General features: G+C 32.7%; 1 protein-coding gene across 4 annotated transcripts in view; it reads left to right on the plus strand.

Moving 5' to 3' along the window:
• The window catches only part of LOC118190303 (nucleoside diphosphate kinase 5-like), a 599363-nt gene extending 573921 nt beyond the window's left edge, over positions 1-25442 (plus strand). For all 4 annotated transcript variants that reach the window (XR_015040847.1, XR_015040846.1, XR_015040848.1 and 1 more), the window contains one exon: positions 13694-25442. The gene's annotated coding sequence lies outside the window, so the exon portion shown is untranslated. The remainder of the gene's footprint in view (positions 1-13693) is intronic.
• Positions 25443-26498: the final 1056 nt, after the last annotated feature.

Consider the following 26498-nt stretch of genomic DNA (forward strand, 5'->3'; position numbering starts at 1 on the left):
ACCCCAAACCGGAGTGTGTTTCTATTTTCAGTTCCAATAAATCTGCCATAAATATGCATTGATGCAAACTAAGATAAATAAGATCTTTCATCTTTTATATTAAAAAATTTCGTTATTTTATACAGCTTGACTAAAAACCATTTAATCTGAATCTATCTAGACTTCTTAATAACGTTTTGCAGCAATTCTTTTTTATGCGAATGATGTAAATAAAATAAGTTGATCACAAAGTTTCTTCTGTACTCCTAATGTGCATTATACTCTGCATTAAAAATAGAATCTAAATGAAAAAGTGGCTGATATTTGTTTATGAAAAGGCATCTACTAAATATTAAAGAAATGGTTTCAGATCTTTATGTCATTTATCTTCTCCAAAACTCGCTTGTTGCAATGAAATATATTCGAACCCTTATTTAAAGTAAAATAGTATATTAAAAAGTGCTGAAATTGAAATTACATGAGTATTCAGCCACTTAGAAGATATGATTAATGTTTAACAAAAGTATTCAAATAATAGAATATTTAATACTTAACTGGATCACTTTAGCTAAAATTATCCATTTCATGTATTTTGTCATGTACTCACCTCAGTGTTTCGTACAGGAATGTTAGATTTTTTTCCAATACTTTGTCAAAATTATTTTCAGTTTTATTTTCTAAGAAATATCCTTTTTCCTTATTTTCCTTTCTAATTACATTCTTATGTTAGTTAGAGCTTAGTTCTGAGAATACGAAGGATTTTTGATAATTTAAGGACGGTCGTTCAATAACTTTATAGGTATTGCATAGCGTCAATAACTTTATAGCTATTATACATTAAAACTGGTATGTTTTAGATCATTACCGTAAGGACTTCATTTTTTATTTCAAATTATGAGCAGACATTTTTTGGAATATTTTGTATTTTTATACCGATCCATAATGTTTATCTAAAATAACGGTTTCCCACATCACGGGCAAAAAAACGTCCTCAAATTATTATGGCTTCACTTACATTATTAATAGTAGCAAGAGGTTTTTCGACTTCAGTTTTTGGTTGGGTTCTCACTCCTGTAATTCATCCAAATATATTAAATTTTAGTTGGAGGTAAGTCGTTACTTAACATGGATTTTGCAAACGCCAGATACAACTTTAATTTTAATTTATTGATCTTTCTCTCTTGCTAGTCGGTTGTTATATCTACATGGCTTGATGATTTGTCTGATAGTATCGGGATTAGATTTTATTGCAAACCATTCTTATAATTCAGCTGCAAGTTTTGCAGCGACAATATTTGGGTTTTGCTTGATTATCTGTAAAATAAGCTTTCGAGTCCTTGACATTAGCTTGAAATTCGTCCCTGATTTTATGGCCATTTCATCTATTTCATTTTTTCTTATCATCAACTAAAGTCAAAAGCTTTAATGATTTTTTTGCGATATTTCTAGTGCTTTTACACCTGCTAGATTTTACACCGATATTTCTAGTGCTAACACCACCTAATTAAATCTCTAACTTTTATTAGTAATTTTGTAGCATTTTGTCATATTCATTTCAGATTTAAAACTACTAAAACGTTTTACTGAAGAATTAACAGTTTCACATTTTTGATAATTAGTCTTGTTATATATTTTCATTCCAAATAATAATAATAAAGAGGTTACAGAAACTAGCATCTTCAAAATGTCTCTAACGAATTATTTCGGTCTCAGCACTTTTTTGAATAAAAACATTTCGAACGTATTTTATTTCCTTGAAGGTGGTTTTGAAGTATGCAAACAATAATGTATGTGAAAAAATCGTAAAAAAGCCTTGTTAAATATCCAATAGATATTCGAAAGATGCAAAGCTACGGACCGGTAAAGTCGATGTGCTTTAGTACTGTTTTAACGTAGCTTCAAATCCTGGTGCGCGTGTTGGCTGCATGGCATTTTCGAGGTTTTCCCTGTATGAAACGTGAGTATGAGCCAGATTTTCTTAGGAAGTTCTCCACGAATGCATGCTTTCCTTTTAAGCAGATACCTCTCGCGTGCTTTGCTATAATTAAATAAATTAAATTAACCGATAGAAATGAATGTGAGCGAATGCAAAGTGGAAGCCTTTTATATGTATATTTTACTTTTGATCATATGGTAATTTTTTAATATTTTTGATATTTCCCTTTGTGTGCTTTTTACATTCAGAAACAACTGGTAAAAGTTTTAAAATTATAGGTGAGCTTTAATGTTACTCTACGGTAAAGTTTTAATTAGCTGTAAGAGTTACTTTTATCATAAAAAAAGAGAAGCGAAATATTTGTATGATTTGTTATATTATTTTTTTATATATTTTTATTTAAAAGAAAAATATTTGTGAATTCATCAAAGCGCTGTAATTTAAATTTTTCACTTTTAAAATGCTGTTTGATTTTTGATGTTATTGAGAGTTTAACGTAGTAGAAAACGTGCTTATGTACCAAAGGAGCATACTTGATGTAAGTGAAGCATACGTTTTTAATGGGTGCTTTCCTTGAGCTTTACAACAGGGATGTCAGCCAATAACATGTGAGGAAAAACATAACGGTGATTAACGTGGCTGGTATAAGCTACTGCATTATGTTAGTAGAGTCTACTTGGCAATTCATTTAGGCCGGCAGGTACTTGCCTGCAATTCCATTCTACATACTTCATATAAAGGTTGTCCAGGATACTTTTCTAGATTCTTATTCCTAAGCTAGTCTTCAACAGCTGTATTCTATGCCAAGGTTCCATGCATAAAATCTCCGCCCCACGCTGGAGAGAATCACGACTATTGGCCACAACCAGAATGACACGCATTCCAGATAGGCATATCGGGACGGGACGACGCATAGTCTTCATTTCTTGTCTTCTACCCGGGGATTATATAGCGTTGAGTGTTTCACATCTTAAAAAAGAATAAATCAGAAAAAAGCATTCGTTAATTAAAATTCAAGGCCTGATAAGATTCATACATTTTCTACACCAAGCCTTCCCAGCCAAGATTCTTGGTTAAAATATCGATGGTATATAGACACATACTTAATGTCAGTTTAATTTTTGTCACATAACTCTCTAATGTAATCAAAACGAGTATCAGTGCGTTTTGTTCGAGAGTGATGAGCTAGATTTTCGCTAAACGTTCTGCACTTTGATTGGCATGTAGAGACATTAGGTTAATTGAAAAAGCCGGAGAGATGAAAACTAAGCAACGCCTTCGCCGGAAATCGAACCGCGGACCTCTCAATTACGCGCTAAGCATGCAGACCATCACGCCACGAAGGCTCGCTAAGAAGGCGGGAGAAATACCATATATACTCCCCTTTTTAAAGGGCGACTGGGGTTTTTAGGGAACCCAAACGCCAAATCCTGGGTGAGGAGAATCATCATCCACCATCCTTTTAGTTCGGGCGCCACTGTCGAAACATTAGGATTTTTGGAAGCAGGTAAGATGAAAAATATGCAACGCCTTCGCCGGGAATCGAACCGCGGACCTTTCAATTACGCTGAGCATTCAGACCAGTACACCACGAAGGCTCGCTAAGAAGGCGGGAGTAATACCTTGTAGTCATTGTGTAACATAGTTGCTTCTGCTATCTTCTCCGAAAAACCTGGTTCTCTTAATAAGCAAACACAAGTGCATCGTTTCTTTTGAAGCTTCAGTTCATGCTGTGTGTTTCGTGCTCAATACTTAATAGCCCTACAATCCTTTGCTTGCAGGATACTCAGGAAATCTTTCTTCCTTTAATATAAAAGCATAGTTAATAGATGATTTCCTATCGATAGTATTTTCGGCCTAGTCCGCATATATCCGATACATAACATTTACGACTTTTCATTTGTTTTGCTACAAGTTCTATTCATGTTTAACATAGATTTAAGGTACCGTAGTATGAATTTTGCTGGAATCCAGTGAAAGTATTTCGTATTACTATTAAATTGATTAAGTCTGCTAACAGAATTTGCAACACCAGTTCGTGTAGATACAGCTAAGTAAATTAAGTATCCGATTAAAGATCGATACTGTTACGAACTTTGTATATATGTAAATAATTTTAGTGAAATTTTATGTAAAATCTTAGTATGCCGTGCATAATATAACATGAAATGCCTGAAAAGGGCGAAGCTACGCCGGAAAAATAAGATCACAGAGGCAGATCCAACTAAATGGTTAACATTGAAGTAATGGCTAATGATGGTTTTGGAGACTAATTTTTTGTCACCAAATTTGGCGAGAAAATTCCAAAAGTCGCCAAAATTGTCGACCATTTTGCGATATTTAGGTCTCATTCCCATATAACTATAACTAGTCTGATCCCTATATGTAACTGAAATTGTGTGTACCTTTCAACAATTTCGAGAAATTGAAAGTAGTGGAAATTTCTCGTCGTCTGGGGGAAAACTATATAAAATCGGAAAATTTCAATTTTTTAGTTCCGATTTGAACTTGGAGTATTGAGAGATCTCCATGTGAGCTTCGCTTTTTAGATGCGTTGTGTTTAACGTTCTTAGTAGTTTGAAATGGTAATTACTGATTGTGCTCTGCCATACTGAGGAGAGCAGTCAGAGTACTTTTGTGAAAAGTTCCATAGCTATATAGTGTTTCTTTTGGGGAAAATGAACAGGCTATCATCGGTTCTGAGTGCATTCAATCCATAACGAAACCGTCGGCTTGTAAGAATACTTATTTTTTGTTTATACTTTCATTTTCTTTGCCGCTGTTTGACGATTCTCTTAATTTAATATTAGAGTCTAATGATATAGGCTTACGTTCTTGCATACCGTATTTAGCCAAGAGTTCTTTTATGCACTAAATTTGGCTAATTCATACATTTTTCATTTTGTTCATTGTTAATACCTAAGCACTGTTTGATTTCACTAAAGTCCCTCATTTGAAAAGTTTTGCTGAGAGTTTTCTTTGTGTGTATCATAAATGATTCCCGTTTAGTTAGAATTATCAAATCGTCTACATAAACAAAAATTTAATGCAATCAGCTATTCCTTTCTGCACATAAATACAGTTAATCGATGTTAACTTTTTGAATTTGACCTTCCTCAAAATTTCATCTAATTTTAGGAAGTTATAAGGTATTTCTCCCACTTCCCTAGCATGCTTTCGTGGTGTAGTGGTTCAGCACGCTGGGCCGGTATTCCAGAGGTCCGTGGTTCGATTCTCGGCGAAGGCGGTTGCATATTTTTCACCTTTTCTGCTTTCAATGAACCTAATGTCTCTACAAAGTTACGAAACCGTCTTTTGGAATATGGAAATTGCTTCATCGGTTTTTCTTATTCAGATAAAGCTGTTTGAACGTCCATTTGACGTATCTTCAGATCATATTCGGTATTTATTGCCGAAAAAGTTGCGTAGTCTATTCCATACTTTTGCGAGCATCCTTTAGCGACGAGTTTGGCTTGATCGACTGTGCCGTGTACCTTTCTCTTTATTTGGAATATACATTTGCAGCCAACGGCTTTTCTGTTATCAGGCAAATCGGTTAATTCCCAGGTATTATCTTATTTAAAGAATTCTCTTATTCTTGCAGAGCTTCATTCAGGGCCCACCAGCGGCCGAGCGGTAAAGTCGCTGAACACTGGTAGTTCGGTCCGAGGTTCGAATCCCGCGAACGGGCTGGCTGTATGGGTGTTTTCGTGGTTTTCCCCATGTGTAACGTGTATACGAACCAGTTTCCCTTGGAAAATCCTCCACGAAGGCATCCCTCCTCTTAGGCAGATAGCCCTCGAGGCTTTCCATCACACACACACACGCAGAGCTTCTTTCCATTTATCTGCATCTGGTCTGGATAACGCTTCTTCTGCAGTTCCTGGATCTGCAAAAATTTCCGAATTTAACAAATTATCGTGTTTTTGCTGATAGATTTTTCTTCGTCTGTCCGGTTTTACTATTTTCTACTCTCCCTTCATTTGACACTTAAGAATTTTTGTGGCTTCCGAATTTTCTTGAATAGGGATAAATTCGATGAATTCTTCTTCGTTAGCTGTTGAAGTTTTCGAACTTGCTTCAGTTTCTGGCAGTTCAAAAAATCGGACATCAGGACTTTGTATTATTTCACATTTTCCAGGTTTCCAAAGACGATATGCTTTTGCTTCCTCAGAGTATCCAATAAAAATGTATTTTTAACGTTTGGGGAGGAATTTGTTTTCGCTATTAGAATTGGTTAATGCAGAAGTTTTGCTTCTTGTGATTCTGAAATGTGATATTGTAGGCTTTCCTTCTGACCAAATTTCTTCAGGTGCTGCAGAATCACAGCCTGGCCACGTTGATAACCAGGATGAAACATATTCCGGATAGGGCATTGGGATGACACAGTCTTCACACATTCCTTGGCTTCTACCGCAGAATTATATAGCGTTGAACGTTTCACCTCTTTAGCACTGCGCAGACGCTAGGAAGAATTTCTCAACACGCACAAATGTAACGAGTACACCACTCTCAAAACATTTGAAAGCTCTCAAAACAAAGGATTTGAAGTGTTACATGCAAAAATTATGGACTAATGTTTTTCAAATTTGAGCTGTTCAAATGTATTCTGTCAAATTTGCTCGAGGGAAAAAATCCGCAAGATCCAAACGTTTTACTCATAGTTTGATTTGTTTATTAAATTTCGTTCATTTTTACATAAGTGTATTTTTTAAGAACTATTTATTTTGTCATTAAACTCAAATTTAACAACTTGCTTTTGTTATTATTATTGCTGTTTTTATATGAAGAATTGCTAGGATTCGGATTGGAGAAATTTTACGAACACACTTTTGGCCTTTTGTCGCCTATATGACAAATGTTTTCTAGGGTATAAAACTTTTTAAGTTCTGGTTATTTAGTAACTTAAGAGGGGTGGCTTAAGAACTGTAACAGAATGGATGTCAGATAACTATACTCGAGACTTCTAAACTGCATCTACAAAGATACCCCTTTTTGGGGGTGGGGGAGGATTTTATGAATAGATTCATAATTATATGGCTGTTGTATTAAGTCTAAAGGGAATGCTTTGACTGTAAAATAACTTTGAATTTCTCTTAATGAAATGAAAATTTGAGATATGGTATTTAATTAAAGCTGAACTCGAAGAGGTATGTTCGTTAGAATAAATACTTTATATTCATTCCTTTTCACCTTCGATTAGATTTTCAGCGTATAGTGTTATTATAAGTTTAAAGTATGCATCTGTTTCAGTATTCCAAGAACCGAAATATGGATTCTGCTGTATGTTTTTTTTATAATCTTTCCTTAATTTATGTTTACTGAATTGCGAAATAATCCGTAAAAATGCGGCTTAAACGTTTGCTGATGAAAGTATTTCCTCATAAATTCATTCATTTTTTTTTTCTTCTTAGAAACCGTTTGTAAAATAATAAGAAAACGGAACTATTGCGGATATGCGGAGAGATTTTCTAAATCTTAAACTCAGCTAAGAATCAGTTTCATTGCTTTTAGAATTCATTATACATATACAATCTGATTTAAAAAATTAAGAATAAGGATTTTTTTTAATGCTTAGCAGAAGAGAACTTAAACTGTTGTGCAACAGTACAAATGATTTTTTCTTAAATTTGCAAAGCAGACAGCACAGAATGTAACTCGTTGGTACTTGGGCAAAATGCTTTGACACCATTTAAGGTGTCCAGGAACAAATTTTCAAAATCTCCAACTTCTGAGACGGGTATTAATATAATAAAACCAGTTAACACAAATAAGTAGGAAATATTCTACGTTATCCTTTTTAAACTGGAAGTCCTCGAATTTATCCCGTTGTTAGTCGAACAGCAGGGTAAACAGAATTTCCCGTCACCATCTTCTTTATCTGCGCAAAATGGGCTTAGACATGGCATTTCCGAAATATGCAGCAAAAGCAGCTATGTTGAGTACTTTATCACTTAAGGCCTGCCTACACTACACTGCCTACACACTGTTTGCGTGAGGTTGTCATCTGTGTGCAAGCAAGATGGAGAGTGCTCCCGCTGAGTTTTCCGGTGATCAAACAGAGCTTGACGCTGTCTGCTTCAAAAAGCAAATTAAGTAATTAGTCTTAGGAAATGAATGGAAAATCAATAAAAGTGCTCCTCACTTCATCGCCCGCTACAGGTTTAAAAGAATTCGTTGCGCTGTTTGAGGAAGTGTTAGGGTTGCTGTGCGCATAGGAGTTAAATTGATCCTTGCGCTTGCAGGTTCTATGCATCTGACACTCGCAATTATTAGTTTTTTTTTCCAAGTGATGCCATCATCCATTTAGATGGATCGTTTAACCATTTATTTGACAAATTTATATATTTAAGATTTTGCTTAACGTTTTGCTGTTTTCCACTCATTTATAAGAATATAACTATCATTCTATCTATAGCCTGTCTAAGACGACCATCTTTATTTCCAGACTGTTCTATTCTTCTACGCAAGTGCTCACATCAGAAAGGTGGCTTTCGGTCTGCTTGTTTATTTATTTCTCTTTTCAGAAATACTGAGGACGTTTAGACTTAATTGGTTACATCAGAAAGGTGGCTCGCCACGATTTTTTTTCCCTTTTTTAAACCGAATTGCTTAAAAATGTTACTGTTTTAAAATATTTTTTACAGCTTTTTCAGTTACTGACAACAGTTTTGTATCAACTACATACAGAGAACTAAGTGGAAATCGACTCGGTATTGAATCCAGTTGAACAGCTAACCGCATGGATGTTTTCGTAGTTCTCCTATATGCAATGTAAATACGTGTCAATTGCTTCCACGAAAATATTCCTCTCGGTAGGCAAGTAACTTTGCCTCAATTATTTAATGAAACAAGACAATTACTAATCGCCGAGGTCTAACGTCTGTCTATTATGAAAGAGCATTGTTAACTAGTTTAACAAAGTGAATCATTTAAAAAATAATTTTATCCGGTATTATTAAGATTTTGTGCCATAACTGTAATTGAATAAAATGTGTTTCTCGCATTATATACGAAGGAAAATTACATCGATTGTGTAGTTTGTAACTTATCCTCACCTACAATAAATATCTAATGAAAGTAAAGAAATTTTGTAATAGTGTATAGCTTGCAATCCTGGCAATGTATTTTTTTTAACTTAGTTTCATACTAGTGGTAATATGCTTTTAATATTTGGAGGTTTTCCTTATATTGCCCATTTTTATATACTTTTTGAGAATGTCATTTAACAATTCCCGAATAGCTTTATGATCATTATAATTTTTTTTTAAATTTCGGACCTGTTTGAATTTTTTGTGTGATTTCAATTGTAGTAAATTTAAATGAAATGAGAAATAATCCGAAATATCTATTTACGGTGAAAATTATGTTATTTTTTCCTGAAAGGAATTATTTTAAAAATCAAGTACAAACAAAATAGGTATTGAAATAATGAGTAATTACATAAAACTTGAAAAAAAAAATAAGTAATTTATATAGAAGTAAGTCCGAATTTAGAAGTTTGACAGGTAAACGATTGAAATATTGAATTTTTTTTTTTTTTTTTTTTTTTTTTTTTTACGGGTGAATAGGCTATGTTTTCTTTTCTATCATCTGTACCACAACTAGAAGTCCAAATTAACTCTTGCCGTATATAGTTGTGTATTTGGTAAATTTTGATTTATTTTTTAATTTCTTATAATTTTTTTTAATTGATCTATTTCGTATTAACTATTTATCTGTTTTTAATGCTACATCGAATGGTCCAATTTCTTTTGTAGGCTTGAATTGAACTGATTGTCGATCAGTATATTTTTTAAATGAAGCTTGGAACAGTCAGACTACTTGTAAGTGAGGAGCGAAAACTACACAGTTCTTAGTTCCCCCCCCCAATCAATGCTACACGAAATATGCAATAGAGTTAAATGAGCCAAAAAAGATTTTTAACACATTACGTGCCCCACAAACCGCAAAGGTGTTATTTTTGTAAATAATTTATACATTTAAGATCGTATCACACATTCAAGACATTTTGGAAGAACAACTCTGCAGGACAATTTTTCTGCTTTGTCACATGCTATGAAGCAGCCAGTCACAACGGATTGTTTTGGGATTATCATATAAAGGGAAAATTAGTTCTACGATACAAATGAGGGTTGATGATGGGGGATTCGATGCTGATAGCTGATTGGTTGTTGAAAATGAATAAATTGTAAGTCCCCCCCCCCGAAACAAAGGAAAAAATCTTTCATGTTTCTTCTTTCAAGGGTAAAGCAGATAGAAAAATTGTTTAGAAACAGTTGTTCGTCCGAAATAAATGGATGTGTGATACCAGCCTTACAAACATTCGTGCTATCTCTAGAATTTGAATCGGCCCAGCTGTTTTGCAGTTGGCTTTTCTAACCAAATTTTAAAATGTGATTTGTGGTAGTAATTTTTATATTGCATAAAATATCTATTAAATGTGATTTGTGTCAGGTGAAATGCAAATAAAAATTAGCTTTTTATTATTATTATTATTATATTACAGGAGGGGCTTTATCTCTAATGGCTGTGCACTTCCTCAAAAGCATTCGTCGATTTAACAGTCTCATCACTATGAAATTAAAATATATTTTTTTGTATTCCGAATTGATGTTCAGTTAAACAGTGATATCTGAAACGATATATTCTTCTGGAATGGAGTTTTTTCGTGTAATATATGATAAACGCGATACTGTGAGCTGATATTAATTTTTCACTGTTATTAAAATGTTTCAGAATATAGAGTTTTGAATAATATTACATATGAGAATAAAAGATCTATAATTAAATTATCATGTGTGAATATATGGATCATTTAAATTTGCTAGTTAACAAGCATTATCAAACAATGAATGTAAATATTAACAGTGCGTATTGGATTGTATTAATACTTTTTTTTAAGGCAGGAATATTAATTTTACAATTTTTCAACTTTAAATACATTTAATCGATTTTAATGTAGTGTTGTTTTAATACAGTCGAGCTGGCCATTGTACGTCAGGCCTAAGTTCGAAATTAAGGGTTGTTTAACAATGAAATTTTAGCGACCTCTCCTATTTAAGCTCAGAATTAAATTTGTCTTCTTTTTAAATTATACCCCTTCATAATTCATCGGAATATTTATATTTTTATAATAAAAACTTCTTGAAAGTATAATAAATTTAAAATTCTAATATAAAGAAGTAGATCAAATTCAGTATGTTTTTAAATAGTGGTAAAACAAATTGCTGGAGCCTTATTCAGAGCATTTAATGAATAAATTAAAAATCGGATTTTTGGTCATAAAAACTTCTTGAAGAGCTATGCAGTTACTCCCAGAACATATATCTTATTAGTTTCTTTCACATACTTTCCTTAACTTATAAACTTAGTGTAGAATTATGTATATATATAAATTCAAAATAAAGTAATTAAAAGTAAATTAAAAAGCCTATGACTTGCGCTAAAGCTGCAAAGTAATAAAGTTATAATTCATAATAAGGAAACTTTCCATATGCCATCTCCAAGGAACACAAATTCAATTTAAAACCATGAAAGATTTTTTTAAGTCAGAATTTAAATTATTAATTTCAACTGCTTGTTTAAAAATCTGCAAAGAAAAATCTTAAATCGCAAAATTATCAAAACCAGAAGTAAATTCAAATATTGAAAAAGTAGTTATTGTCATTGATCGCAGATTAATCGACTTATCAAGGGTATAAACCGATCTACTATCAATTAACTACAACTAAATTAAGAGGGTGCTTCATCTTACTTCCAAGTAAGCATTAAATTATTTGCGAGATTCAAATCATAAGTCAAAATTAATACTCAATCCAAATAAAGACATTAAGCCATTTAAGCCAAGGGAGGGGGGTTTCTCTCATGGTTTTGAATAGAATTTGTGTTCCTTGGAGATGGTATATAGAAAGTTTCCTTATTATATATATATCATTAAAGACATAAAGTCAGAAATTTAGAACTAATATTTCACAAAGACCAGAAAATGAAATTCCTAATTAATAAATGTCAAATAAACATAAAAATGAAACAATGAATTTAAAAATTTTAAAACCAAAACATTTCAAACAAGCCAAACCCTTCTTCAAAAACCATGAAATTAAAAGAAAATTGAACAAAAACAGAAGAGGAGTTCAATCAATCTCAGTGTCACTTCATCAGGGGGGGGGTAACTTTGAAACTAATTGAAATTCCTCTTCTACAAAAATCCTTGCTTTTCTGTATCCAGAATTAGCCGATAAACCATTTGAATGTATTTCAGTTATAATTATAATAGTTCACCCGAAAATTCTGGCCCTTCTCCAAAGCAAGGAAAAAACAAAGTAAATTTTAATTAGAAACATATATATATCCTCCTAAAGAGGAAAGGTCGTTGATTAGAAAATTAATGAATTAATTCATTTAGAGAAATTTGCGTAAATACTGTTTAATATCTCCTAATGAACTGAAATTTGTTTAGGATTTAAAAAATACTTGTCTGGTGATTCAAGTCTAGAAGGTTAAAAATTATCTGATAACTTCCTTCTCGTCTTTTTAACACAACGTTCAGTAAGAAGTATTCATAATCCTCCCCTCCCCTATAAAAGTTTTGCTTTGCAAAAAGATTCCGATTTATTATTTATGTAATTATTGTCTTAATTCTTCGTTTATAAATAGATCATTTTTACATATAAAATGTCGCTAAAAAACAAAGTACTTTTAAAAAATTGCAGACTTTTCTGAATTCTGAAACTACGCATTTTTCCAAATTGCTGATTTAAACAGATCTAGTATTACTCTTGATAAATCGCAATCGATTATAAAAATGTAAATTTTTAAAAATTGCTAAAATTAAGTGTAGTTTAGCTCTTTTTCCCTCTAATAATGTGTTTTAAAGTCAAAGAAATGTGGAACATTGTGTGAGAAGCTTGAAAAATACATTACTGCATAGCACTTATTTAGGAGCTTAAGGTTTTTGTGTATATGAATATTAAAAACAAAAATTATGCCCAAGTTGTGAATATATTTCCTTTCTAGGGAAATGATATCGCCATATTTTTATGTCAAAATTTATTCGAATAATTTAATGGCATAAATGTAATCATTCTCCCTCAACTCCCCCATCTTTGTCATTAGGGTGGCTGAGAAGGTCAGCGGGTCGATTTCTTCCAACAGGGACGCCCAGTCAACTGACCAATAGCAGGCTTCGTTCATAAACTGGGCGATAACCTCATTTTTTTGTCTCGTCTGACCAATAAGAAAAAACCAAAATACACGAGCCATTAGTGCAATATCCAGAGCTTATTTTTCGAGACTTCTTCAGGGCATTAATATCTGCCCTTGGTAACTGATAGAATAAAAAGAAAACGGCATGAGGTTTAACCGATTTCAGTGTCGATGGTATATTATTCATATAAAACACGTGCTAGGAACGCATTGTTTGAAATTAGAAGTATCCCCTGTTACGGAAAAGATACCTTTCTGACTTGAATTGCAAAAGAATAAGTATTGCCATGTAATTGTCGCTATATCTTGTTATCTGACATGAAAAATTATGTTGCTACTAGTATTTATGAATTATTTATTATTTTTCATTATGAGTATGCATGAAAAAATACTTCCAAAAATGAAATTGCATTAGTTTTGAGAATGTCGAGCTTGGTAAGTTTTTCACAGAGCAGAACGAGCAGATTAATTGTTATATTTCGTAAAAGGTCTTTTGCTTCGTAAAGAGTCTTTGCTTGTAATGTCTATCATATAGACGTGTTTTAATTTTGTGTGTATTCTCTCCTACAGCTATCCTTAACCCGAGTACTCAACGGCTTGAAAGAAAGCGAAAAGCATGCGTTCGGAGTGAGGTAGTAGGTTGTATAGTTTAGAACTACACCAAACGGGCGAACTATACAGCTTGCTAACTTTCTTCGATCCATGCCACAATCAACTCATCAGCAGTGGAAGTTGAAGACAAATCATCTTTTCTGCCCAAGTGCTAAGTGAAAAACCTTGTTTGATATTTTTTCTTGTGACAGTGACTTACTGCCTTCAGCAGTTTTATGTGAATTGCCTGTGATTGTACGTTTGTAATCTGTGAATTACTTATGATTATATGTTTGTAGCTCTTGAACTTATAAAGCTCTTATTTATATAAAAAAGATGGTATATTATTTACTTTCTTTTTGTTGTTGATTACCACACGAATTTAGAAAAAAAAAAAAAAAAGCTTTATCTCCTTTTGCTTAGCTTGGAAAACTGCAAAAGAAAATGTAAGAAAGCACCTTTTAATTTCCCTGCGTGTACTGTAGAGATGAAACTTTAGGGTTATGCATCATTCATGCATGAATGAGATACGTTCTTAAAAACGATAGAAATGCAATATTACTATCAATTATGGACTATCTTCACTACTTGCTTATTTTATGTTTAGCATTTTTATTTTAATTTAACATGTATGCGTGTTCAGTCAAAAGAAAACTGGGTCCTACTACATTTGTATTTTAATTCACTACCGTTTTGCTGCCTGCTTCGCAGAATTGGAACGGGTTTTATGTAAGGTCTTCCAATTTTATAAGCATCGCATAAGTACCTTTTCATTGTAATTATTTAGGAGTGTACATTAATTAACTTAAAATCCTCAATTATCTGATACCGTAAGACTGATGTTGCTCTCTGTACCTTTTCTCAGGATTTCGCTGTTCGACTGAACAGTTGTTAAAATTAACATGTATCAGCAAAAAGTGCCTAGATTAAGACATAGGCAGATTAATTAATAAGGTGTAGTGGATGTAACTCGATTCCTATTTTAAATCAGTGACTGGAAGGATGGAATTCTTAATTTAAGGAATGAATGTATATATTCTTCTTCTTCAATTGTTGTTAACTCGACGCTTTTTGAAATCCACATCATTGATGTCACTAGAAGTTTAATATTAAATTACGGTTAAAAAGAGGAAAAATATTTGAACGTTTATTTTAAAAATAAAATGTTGGTCAAGTAAAAGTTCAGGACAAATATTCTGAAGGAGTTAAGAGGATTCTTTTGTCGAATGCTTTTAGAAAGTATCAATCTTATTGCAACTTTCCACGCATTGAGATCTTTTATCTCCATTTAAACTGAAACCTTGTTGAACTATTGCAAATTATTTCCATTGCTCAGAATTACATACCTAAAATAAGCTTGATTCAATGTACTACTTGATGTTTTGCATTCTCTGTCTTTTAAAACTTGAACTAGATTCTTTCTAAATTGAATTTTCTTGCATGATTTTAAAGAAGTATGTCTCAGTATGTCTGCTTTATATGTTAAAACGAATTACCTTTTTATAGTAGTACTATAAATTCTTTATGGTAAATTGGGATTCCTGTTGAATTCTGTTAATCTGTATCATTAATCTGAATCATACCTTTATTCTCTTGATAGCTGCATTTTAGAAATCAGTTTAATATTTTGCGTTGATATTATGAAGTACCAGAGTCCAAAGGAGGAAATACTAAATAACTAACAATTTAAAAGCGTGAATAAAATGGCTTAAAGATTACATTTATTGAAAAGCTTTATTGCTATACATTCACAATCAATAGTGCTAGTCCCGATTCCACAAAGATCGTACTACAGCAATTTCTCAACTGCATAGGAAAAGCAATTAGACTTTAAATTATTTGGGTAATTTTAATATTTAAGAAATTAATTATGGTAAGTTATCTTATTTGTCATTGTCTTTGCTTTTATTGCCGATTTTTTGCTGTCCATTTTTACATGTGAAACTTTGAAACTTAACAATAATCGAGGAACTGCTAATAAAGTGCTCAATATTGTAAGATTCATTTATAATCATTGTATTATGTATTCTAAGGTCTGATTTCAGATTTTCTGTACAGAATGGAAGTGGAGTACATAGTCAATCTTGTTTTCCGTTTGAAAGAGGGAATATTTAAAATGCTTTTTAAATGAATCAATAAAAGTGTTCAAAAATTCAATTTAGTTAGCTAGTATTTGATAAAAAAAATCAAGTTTGGGGAAGAACAGTATGTGATACATAGCTTTTTAAGTTATATGTTTGAATTCATAGTGCATAATGATTTTTCAAAGTTGAAATCTTCGGAAATCCCCTCCTCCTTTTGAAGACGTATGATATTAACCTGTTACCTGCAATGCCCAATTTTTAAGATTTATTTCATTTCATACTCCGTTTGTTTTGAGAAGTATAATATTGCATTTAAAATTCGCAAATATTATTACTTTTTGATACTCTGGTTGAAACTTAGGTTGCATCCCGTAAATAAGGGAGCTGAATTGTCTAATTAATGTGGGAACAAATTAGTTAATTTTTCAAGATTTTATATTTCAGTGTTTTCAGAAACAGTGGTAAGTCACATTGTTAATTCATTATTTTTAACTGTAGTTCCGAAATATTATTATTATTTTCTAAAATTTGCTGTTTTACTTTCTTATATCTGTGAGATATTTAAAACTTTATTTACGTGATTAGTTTTTATAAAAACGACTTTAAACTTGATCATTATTAACTTGAAATAGATTCGTGTTTTAAATCTCAACGGTAGTCAAGAAATCTGGTAGAGGGGGGGGGAATTGTAAATTTTTAAAAAGTGGTAATTTATATTTAAAAAAAAAAAATTATAAAGTATAAAATTTTTGAACCCTAGTCAGTGCAACTGTATTTTATCTCTTTGGAATGAAACGTAAATTAACAACGCATGAATAATATGATATTCTGGTTATGCTAAGAAGAAAAGAGGTTGTAATGTTCCATCCATTCTTAGATCTATATTGCTTAGTGTTATATCTTCTGCAGAAGAATATGCTTTAACCTACCATCAACATTTTCATCTAGGGGAAAAAGTATCCGCTTGAATGACAATAACGAATAACATTTTCTAAGTAATATTGGTGTCTTTGATATTAATTGCACTGTTTTTGGAAGATAAAAGAAAGTGAGGAAAAGTAATTTTCATATCGGATTAATAACATAACATGCCATTTAAAATAACCTTATATGGAGAAAAAATTGTGTCTTTATATTATCCAATGCTGTGAAGAAAGACTTCCATGAACTGGCTTGTTTCATGCTGGATAACTTTCAGAGTTTGAGGAATATTTATTTTCTGGAGGTCCGTGATAGTTTGTCTGCTTTTAAATAATGAAGCGCATCAATTTCAGAGTAAATAAAACCTCAGAATGTTGCTAGAGTTTGTTTCCTTGTGACAAAATGAGCGGCTGCTTGTATATTTTCTTTATTTTCCTCATGTATAGCGTAAGTACGAACATATTTTCCGTTAAAAGTACGAACATATTTTCCCACCAGAGTTTCTCTCAACCGAGAAGGGGATTTCATAGTTTCAGGAGGGATGCGGTCAATTATTTACCTCTTAAGAATTTAGTTGTAGTTTTATGAATATAAAAAAACTACTTTTATTCAAGTTTGGGTCTTTATCAACATTTTCTAGGCTTTCTCTTGTTCAATGTACGAAACACATTAAAAATAATTTAAATTTAAATAAATGTATATATATCTGTTGAAGTTTGAAAATGACGGGGGGGAGGGGATAATGTCACGTCTAGCAATAGCAAAAAAAGGGTTGAGAACCCCCGATTTAGTCAAATACCCCTCGTGTGTTGTTGTTGCCACAATTTATGAAATTGTCTTTACAGCCGACGGCGGGCTTTATTATTATTATTATTATTATTATCATTAGTGTACTTTACTGGAAGTAGTCTAGAAATTATAAGTTAAAAAACGAATTAAAAACTTTTTCCTCAGTGTCAGCATTTGAACTACGTACAGAGTGAATTAGAACTGATTTATATTTAAGGATTTTATGCTAATAAAATGTAGTTGGTAATTAGTATTAACTATCCCAAACTAATTTATTAACTCAAAAGTCCGTTAATTAACTTCTCAATTTTATTCGGAGATTCTGTAAAAAGTATGTTTGAACTGGAAAACACATAGGAAAAATTATTTAATTTTCCGTATCAGAAAAAAATCTGTAATTTCAGTCATCTAGTTGGTAGATTTGATTCACCTAGGAGACATGTGAATATTACTTCATAACTCTGTTTATGTTTTCTCTAAAAACATTAAAAACTCCTTAGAATTCAAATTATGTGTATTTAACTATTCGTAGTCATCTCTGCTCTTTCCCCACCCCAACTTTTATTTAACAAAGTAAAACATGGAATGTAATTTAAATATATAATGTAATTCAAATCTTGCTGAAGTTATAAGTCTAAGTAATTTGTCTCGCCTTCTTAGCATACCTTCGTAGTATAGTGGTCAGCACGCTCGACGCGTATTCGAGAGGTTCGTGGTTCGAGTTCCGGCGAGAGCATTGCTCATTTTTCATCTCTCCAGCATCGAAACAACCTAATGTCTCTACAAAGTTATCTCCGCCATTCCTAATGTAATCTTATTAATAATTATTATTCATTATATAATCATCTGTATTTTATTTTACTTGCTTTGTTTGTAATTTTTTGTGATAAATCGAGCTATATTCTTTCCTGAAGCCCAAATGGAATCTTCCTTTCATATTTATTAGAAGTGAATAATATTTTATAAGACTATAGGAAAATAGCTTTTGCCTTGTAATTTTATTCCGATAATTTTTTATGCAAATAGACTGTATTTCCTGAAATAACATTTTTTTCCGTAATTTATAGAAAAGTTAATTATAATTTTGTTATGATACCGAATAAAGTGAAATCGATTCAGCCATATAAATATATGAGCGTTAATTGTTCCTTTGCAAATTACTATTAATTTAAATAGGTATAAATTTTTTTTTTATGTAGTGCTTAAATACCGGTTAGATAGATGCTTTTTAAACTGTTGCTAATTTAAGAGAATCTCCGTTACAGGAAATAATGTGCTTCCAGGCTTTATATTTGGAGGGGCAAAAAAAAAAAAAAAAAAGTCCTTTTAATGGTATTGAAGTAATTATCTTGTTAATAGCGGCTGCTTTGTTTATACGGAATGCTATGATGTTATTTTTAGAAGATTGCTTATAGTGTGAGAATGATTTCCCTTACTAATGGTGTATGGGTAAATAACGGTTTTGTGATCCATCTGTCTACATTTTTAAGAATACCACAATGCAGAAAACGTCGCAGCACGTGAATGATTTTCGAATATCATTCCCGAAAATCGTTGATGTCTTCAGTATGCTGCGTGTATTTTGTGATATTAACGTTTGAGAAAGATGACAGACTTGCCTCTTTAAATATTTATGCAATACGGATGCAGTAGATCGTTTGTCTGCAGAACATTTCATGATAGACGGTGTCGGCACAGAAAGGAAGGAAAGACCCCACCAAACACTTTTGAAGCAGTCCATTCCACAAGCGAATGATTTCCGGGTATCGACCCGGCATGGCATCATCTCCGGCAAGAATCTTTTCTCCTTCTTAACCCATCCGCGCCAGGTGCTCCTTTCCTTCCTTACCCCAAAAGAGGGGGAAGGTTGTGATTCCACCCCTTTTTGCCTTTGTTCGCGATTCGAGTACCCCTACGGCGTTCTCTCACGACCTTAATCTCAGGCCTAAAAGGTTCGGCAGTCTTCTTTGCCGGAAGAATCCCGCTCTGGGCTTCCGACGCGTCTTCGAGAATTTTTTCCCCCCCGCTCCTGTTTCATCTTGACGATGATGTTGGAAACGCGAAATTGCCAAGATTATTTTTCTGGGCATGGAGGGGGTCACCCACCCTCTGTGTGTTTGCATTGGCGCTTAACCATCTCGTGTTGTTGGCGAGTTTTTTGCAGTTCACACGTTAAAGCCTGAATTAGTTTCTCAAGCGTAGAAATAATGACTGACCTGTGATTGAACCAGGCTTTGTTTATGTCCATGTCTTCCATCTTTTTAGGCTGATTTCGGTTTGCATTTATTTTCTGCTTTATGGAAGTTTTGAAAATGGACGTTGTCTTGACAGCCTGATGATATTTATTACAAGATATTCTGCTTTGTCTTATTTGACCTCTAAAATGGAACCATGATCTTTTATGCGCACTGTTTCGTATCAGCTTAGGCTCAGTTTCATTTAATTGGATTAAATTTTTACCATTTTACTTAAGTGCCATTATTTTCCTGATTGAGCTATTTAGTCAGTGCAATATATTTTGCAATATTATAAGAGTGAAGGAAGTATCACTCCGAACATAAGTAATATTTGGGTAAAATAATGAAGAATAGAATCATAAAATAGGCATTTAATTAATATTTCCAAGGGTGGTTAAAAAAAGATGAATTGGCCTCAGCTGTTTAAAAAAAGCTCTTCTTATCCATCAAAATCTCGTGATACTGGCTGACTTTCAAACTAGCATATTTGCTACCACTTTAGAATTGCGCCTGTGATTCTTCTTTGATTGTGTTGAATGACTTACATGTGATGTTTTTCTTTGTTGTTTTCGCTAAGCTGATAGTTTTCTTATGTAATTAAAGTAATAGATGTAAATCAAGGCATATCATCTTCATCCTTGCGTTAACACATATCTCTATGAAATGGCGCCTGTATTCTCGACTAAGGTATGACGTGACAAGCTCTTCAGTTCATGGCATAGCAAAAGATTAGCGTTGGGTCAAAGTGGTCCAGCAGCCATTGCAGCATTATACAGCATATGCAGAACATGTTGTAAAAGGTATCGTACCTTCGAAGTTACAAGTAATTTGTAATTGAAGATGCATTTTTGAAATATTGATCTTACAAATAATAGTAGAGGAAAAATCAAAATTAATAAAAGAGTAAAAATGTGTTTTAAATTTTGCTTATAATATTTGCTTTCAAATAAGTCAAATTCAAAATTACATAAGCATAAAAAGGCCAGAGCTGCTGAAAATTTTTTCTCGAAAAAATTTTCTTCAGCATCATTTCAAATTTCAGCATCTGGTGAATTAAAATTTGTTAAGGTGTATGATATCATCTTGTAAAACTTAAAAGAAAATAAAGTAATCGTTTTACGTGCATTTAGTATAATACTTACTAGGTTGCTGTGTAATGTATTTCTTCTCCATTAAAAACATTTCAACAAAATACCTAGCTCTTTCCTTTTTCTAAGGGGGGGGGGAGAAAAAAAAGAAAGAAACTCGTTAATGCAAAATATTTTTGCTATATATACAGAATATACTTAGTCCAAACAAGACCAAAGCAAATGAGGTTAAAGCTGATCTTTGTTATGGATCGATAACTGAGAAAATGGTTTAAAAACTCAAGAATCATGCTCAGTATTGAAATTAATTTAGTTATTAGTGTCACATACGAATTAAGTAAGCCCCTAATTATGTACTAAAAACGATGTGTTATTTCAGAGGGAACAGTCATTGACTAATTATTTCATCAGGTAAATGTTTCTGCCGCCTTTCGAAATGACTTCGTAAATCAAATGAGGTTAGTAGGTAGGTCTAACTCTCTTCACCGTTTATTTAATCATTAACTAATCAACCAAGACTGAATATGTTTTAGCCTAGTTAGCAGCTTAATCTGAAAAGTATAATACACCCACAGAAATTAAAGCTTAAGGCTTGGCTTGACTGTTCAGAAAATAAAATTAAAAGGGGGGGGAAGCCTACAGACTACTGCCCTATATAGCTGTTAGTTGGCAAGGTCTGCTGTTAGTTTTGAAAGGAATGCCTACTTAACCGAATTATCGCAGAAAATTTCTCCTAACTTAGTACTAAAATTGAAACGTGACGCTTTTGAAAACTGAGCAGCCGGATTTAACTAATACAATTCTGCAGTGAGAGAGATAAGCACAAGTTATTCCAGTAACAGATAACAACAAGCCGAATCAAATTATTCGCTTTCATCTTCTTCCTTTTTATCCAATCTCAATTCAGATACTTTTGGAGGAGATGAGCTACTTAAAGACTTAATTGGTTGAAACTAGCTTTGGCGGAATGGAATTAAAAATATAGTCATTTTTCATTGGTTTATTATTACTAGATCACAGATAATGAAAACTGAACTTGTAAATTAAAACCAAAACCAAGTAAATACAGATTTAATTGAACGAACTGAAGCAGAAAAAGCATCTCTTCCTTAAGCAGATAACTCTGATATTCTCTTTTTTTCATTAGCCGTTTAACGTAACCATATTGGAGAGATATGGGAGGCGTTGTTAATCCTAGTGGCAGTAAGTATTGAAAAGCAAATGAAATAACAAAATACTTAAACTTTTGGTAGCTTTCCATTACCCAAACATTACACTTATGAATCTGCACGGGATTATTAGTTGTTGGTTTAAGTTAAATGTGTACAAGTTGGGCCTTTTCTCCGTCTGTTTCGTTTTATAATGTTTTAAAGATATGTTCAGAATGCAGGTTACACTTTAACATTCTGAAACTGCACAAATCTACATGAGTTTAATTACTACCCGTCTGATTTCGAGTTTAGTCCATACGTATCACATTTGAAGGATATCTAGAAAGCATGCCACGGTTGGAAAAATAAGGGGAAGCCGCTGAACTCCCCTAAAAAAACTTTAAAAAATGTATCGGTGAGCTTATGCTTAAAACGAATGGTAGACTGTTTGCTTTTTACAGTTTTGTTGGTAGTTTTCTTATATAGGTGTCTCAATAAAAATGCCGGATTCAAATGCCCGAAAGAATACTTTATTCTTAAAAAAATGGGAAAAAAATCATTCTTACAACGGGTGAATGTTCCGATTTAAGAATGTCATGTTTGGTTTGACCTGGTAACATTGGCATTTTATCACTGAGAATTTCATTTTATAGCTTTAGTCGGTATGGCGCGCTACACAAAGGAACAGAGAGTTTTGATAATGAAAATTCATTGCAAAAATGGCGAATGTTATGCGCAGACTGTTAGAAAGCTTCGCGCAGTCTTTGGATGTAAAGTGCAGTAATAGAACAACAGTCCGCAGATTGATAACGAAATTTGAGGATGCAGGTTTGCTAGCAGACATTAAATCACCACACTCTCGATCTAGCTGGTCTGTTCAAACAAAACACCGCTATTTTGTTGAGCAGTTTTATAGCAAGTCCACCAAAAAATCCGATTTTAAAAGAGAAAAACAGCAATAAAATAAATAAATAATAAATAAAATGAAGATGAAATTGAATGCGTCAACCTCGATAGGCAGATGCGCGAAAAAATTATTACAAATTTCATCGAGAGAGTGCGGTGCTGCAGTAGAGAACATATGCCATACACTATATTCTTTTTCCTCCCTTATTTGAGGATTTATTTAGTTTACTTCGTAGTTATTTTGTGTTTAAGCGACGTTCCTATTGCTCTTGCTTTCAACTGACACTTTTTGCCAGAATGCAAATTATCTAGCACGCGTATATTCAAATGAGTAGAAAGAAATTAGTATTTAAGGGAAGATTTTGAAATTTGAAGTCAGAACGTGTCAGATAGATTTCTGTGGCTTTGAGCTTTCTTGCAATTAGGCTTGTTTACGCCGGCTTTTTGAGTCAGAGCCAGCTTGCGCGATATTTAACGTAAGAATCCATTAGACTAACTTAATTCATTTAATTCTAATTTATTCATTACCATTTGAGTTAAGCTAAAAGTGCTGGCTTTTGTAAGCACGAGTTGATACCATCTGGGAATTTTATTTGGGTCAGTAAAGGGTTCTTTACATCCTTTCCCTGATTTTGTCGTACTTCAAGAATTATTCTCTGAGCAGTCTTCTAACGTCGAGCTTAATTTATGATAGAAAAGCATGCGAGACGTTATACTTAAATCGGAACATGTACGTGTTGTAAGTATGTTAAAATATTTTCCATTTTCTGAAGATAAACTATTCTATTGGGCCTATTAATTTCGCGCTTTTGTTGGGACACACTATACATTTTTGCTAGATGGTTCTTTTATAGCCAGTGAAAGCTGGAAAAGCAGTGCAAGGAGGGACGGAGAAGATTGGGTTGAAAATTAAGGCTAACAGTAGACGATAAAATACTGGTATATTCAACTTTAATTAGTAGCTATCTTGCAATTCCTGTAATTTTGGAATTTTGTTTCGTTATTTATCCAGTGAAAAACGCCTGATTTTTCTGTGTATCATGTACCGTGATATTTTTTATCTTTTTCTAATATCAGACGTCTTTTTTAATTATTTATAAAATTGTTATTTGCTGACATTTAAAACTATTAAGTGATAATTTATAAATAAATCATATATGTGTATAAATAAATCATATGTGTGGATGTGAAAATAGGATGTCGTATCTATTCTCTCCCTCTTGGAGTTATAAGTGATTGTATGCATATTAATATGAATGTGAATAGAAACACATGTATGCATAGATACAAAAATCTAAAATGTACATCTGTGTTTGTGACTGCATACTTCTGCCCACTCAAATGCATAAATTAAAGGTAAAATGTATGCAAATTGCTCTTGAAGTTCATTGTTGGCAATTTCAAAACAAAACAGGACAATTCATACCCTAGCATGGCTCTGGCTCATTTAGATTAATCGAATGTAAAATGGGTTTGGATTATTTGCTTATGGCAATGCATGCGAAAGCTCTAAGTGGAGGGATGCCTTCATGAAGGGTTTTCTGGGAAAACTGACTCATATTCATGTTTATGAGTAAAGCCTCGACAGCGTCTTTAACAGCCAGTCCTTTCGCGGAGATTATAATCGGAACGAACTACCAGTGTTCAATCTTAAGCTCTTTGCCAATAGTGGGCATCAGATGTAAATTAGGTACGTTCAATAGATACGCAGACAAAAATGAATCTTTAGAAATTATAAAGCTAAGTTCACCAATCCATTCAATGTTGCGTATTTATGCTAAATAATTTGATAAAAGCATCTAAAATGAGTCTTATTTTTTAAAGTCTTGATGTATTCGCTGTTTACGTAGTGTTTTATTTAAACTGTGAAATGTTTCGAAATTACCTGTGTCAGTGAAAATGATAACGTTGCGGTAGTGAACGTTAAATGGCTATCAGTGCCCAAGCGGCGTGAATATCCTTTAATATTTTGCTCTTCAAATTTAAGCTGATTTCGATGAATGGAGGGAAGCCGTAGAATGGATTTGGCCGGAATCCCATCAACTTTGCCCACCAATTAAAATCACGTGAGTTCTCATTAATCGTATTCGTCCAGTGACAATCAGCTCGGCCGATTTGCTTTTGTTAGTTGACGGAAAAGGTTTTATTGGTGTCCATGTTATTTTCTAAAAAATTGCTAAAAATTTTGATCAACATCAAAATTTTTAGCAAATATGTTTCAAAAAGGGAGTATGTACTTAAGATTACAGTAAAATCCATGTTTAAAGTTGCCTAGTGTTCGTTGCAAATCGACGTGAAATTGAATAACTCTCGTAATTCAGTTTTGGTGTGATATATATAAAAGGCTAAAATGTTGTTAGTGTTTACCATTTATCCAGCTGTTTAATGTTTTAAGCACACACACAGAAATGAATAAATATTAATCTTTTACAATTAAATTTATTCTGTTTTAAAAATATTTGTTATGGAATAAATTTACTTGTATTTATTTGTATGTATAATCGTAAAAAGCTTTAATTGGTTACAGCCGAAAACGTCGCGGAGAAAACAAAGCAAGGCGAAAACGTCGTGATACAAAACATCGTGGGAGAAAACATCGTAAAGAGAAAACATCAGTTCTAAAATATCATGATACAAAATATAGTCGTCCAAAATAAAGCGGTTCAAAAATTTCGCAGTTTAAAAACATCGTCGTCGAAAATATCGTGGTAAAAAATAAAGTATGTACAAATCATCGCATGACGATAATAACATCGCAGACATGCTTTTTTCAGGCTTTAATAATTGTAAATGGATATTTCCATAATGATTTGTGAGCGCAAGATGGAAAGAAGGATAATCTTTACTTTCATATTTTTTATTAACTAATAAATTTTTGCTGAAGAAGTAAGAAGGAAATTTAAGCATAGAAAATTAAGGCAACTCATAGCACTTAATAGAATTTTAAACTGGCATAGTTAACTAACAAAGGTCATTAATAAATTATTTTTTATAAAGTTTTTACTGGTAATTTTTCATGAAAAGTATAATCTAAAAATGTTAGAAAAAGGAAGCTACGTAACTGCATGACCTTATCTATAAAAAATTGCTAATTATGAGATTATTTTCTTCACTTTTGTCAATCTAATACTCTTATAATGAAAATTATTTCTTGTTCTGCTTCAGTTTATTCTTAAATATTAAGTTTCTTTCTTCCTTTTTCAGCAAAGATTTATTAGTTAATAAAAAATATGAAAGTAAAAATTATCTTTCTTTCCATCTCGCGCTCACAAATCATTATGGGAATATCCATTTACAATTATTAAAGCCTGAAAAAAGCAGGTCTGCGATGTTATCGTCCTGCGATGATTTGTCGATACTTTATTTTTTACCGCGATATTTTCGACGACGATGTTTTTAAACTGCGAAGTTTTTGAACCGCTTTATTTTCGACGACGATATTTTGTACCACTATGTTTTAGAACTGCGATGCGTTCTCTTTGCGATGATTTCTCCCACGATGTTTTGTAGCACGACGTTTTCGCCTTGCGTTGTTTTCTCCGCGACGTTTTCGCCCGCGATGTTATCGGCGGACACCCTTTAATTATATATAAAATTATTAATATAAG

Source organism: Stegodyphus dumicola, chromosome 4 (genome assembly GCF_044657685.1).
Source record: "Stegodyphus dumicola isolate Sdum_Otavi_A_Nest chromosome 4, ASM4465768v1".
NCBI classification, from domain to species: Eukaryota; Metazoa; Arthropoda; class Arachnida; order Araneae; family Eresidae; genus Stegodyphus; species Stegodyphus dumicola.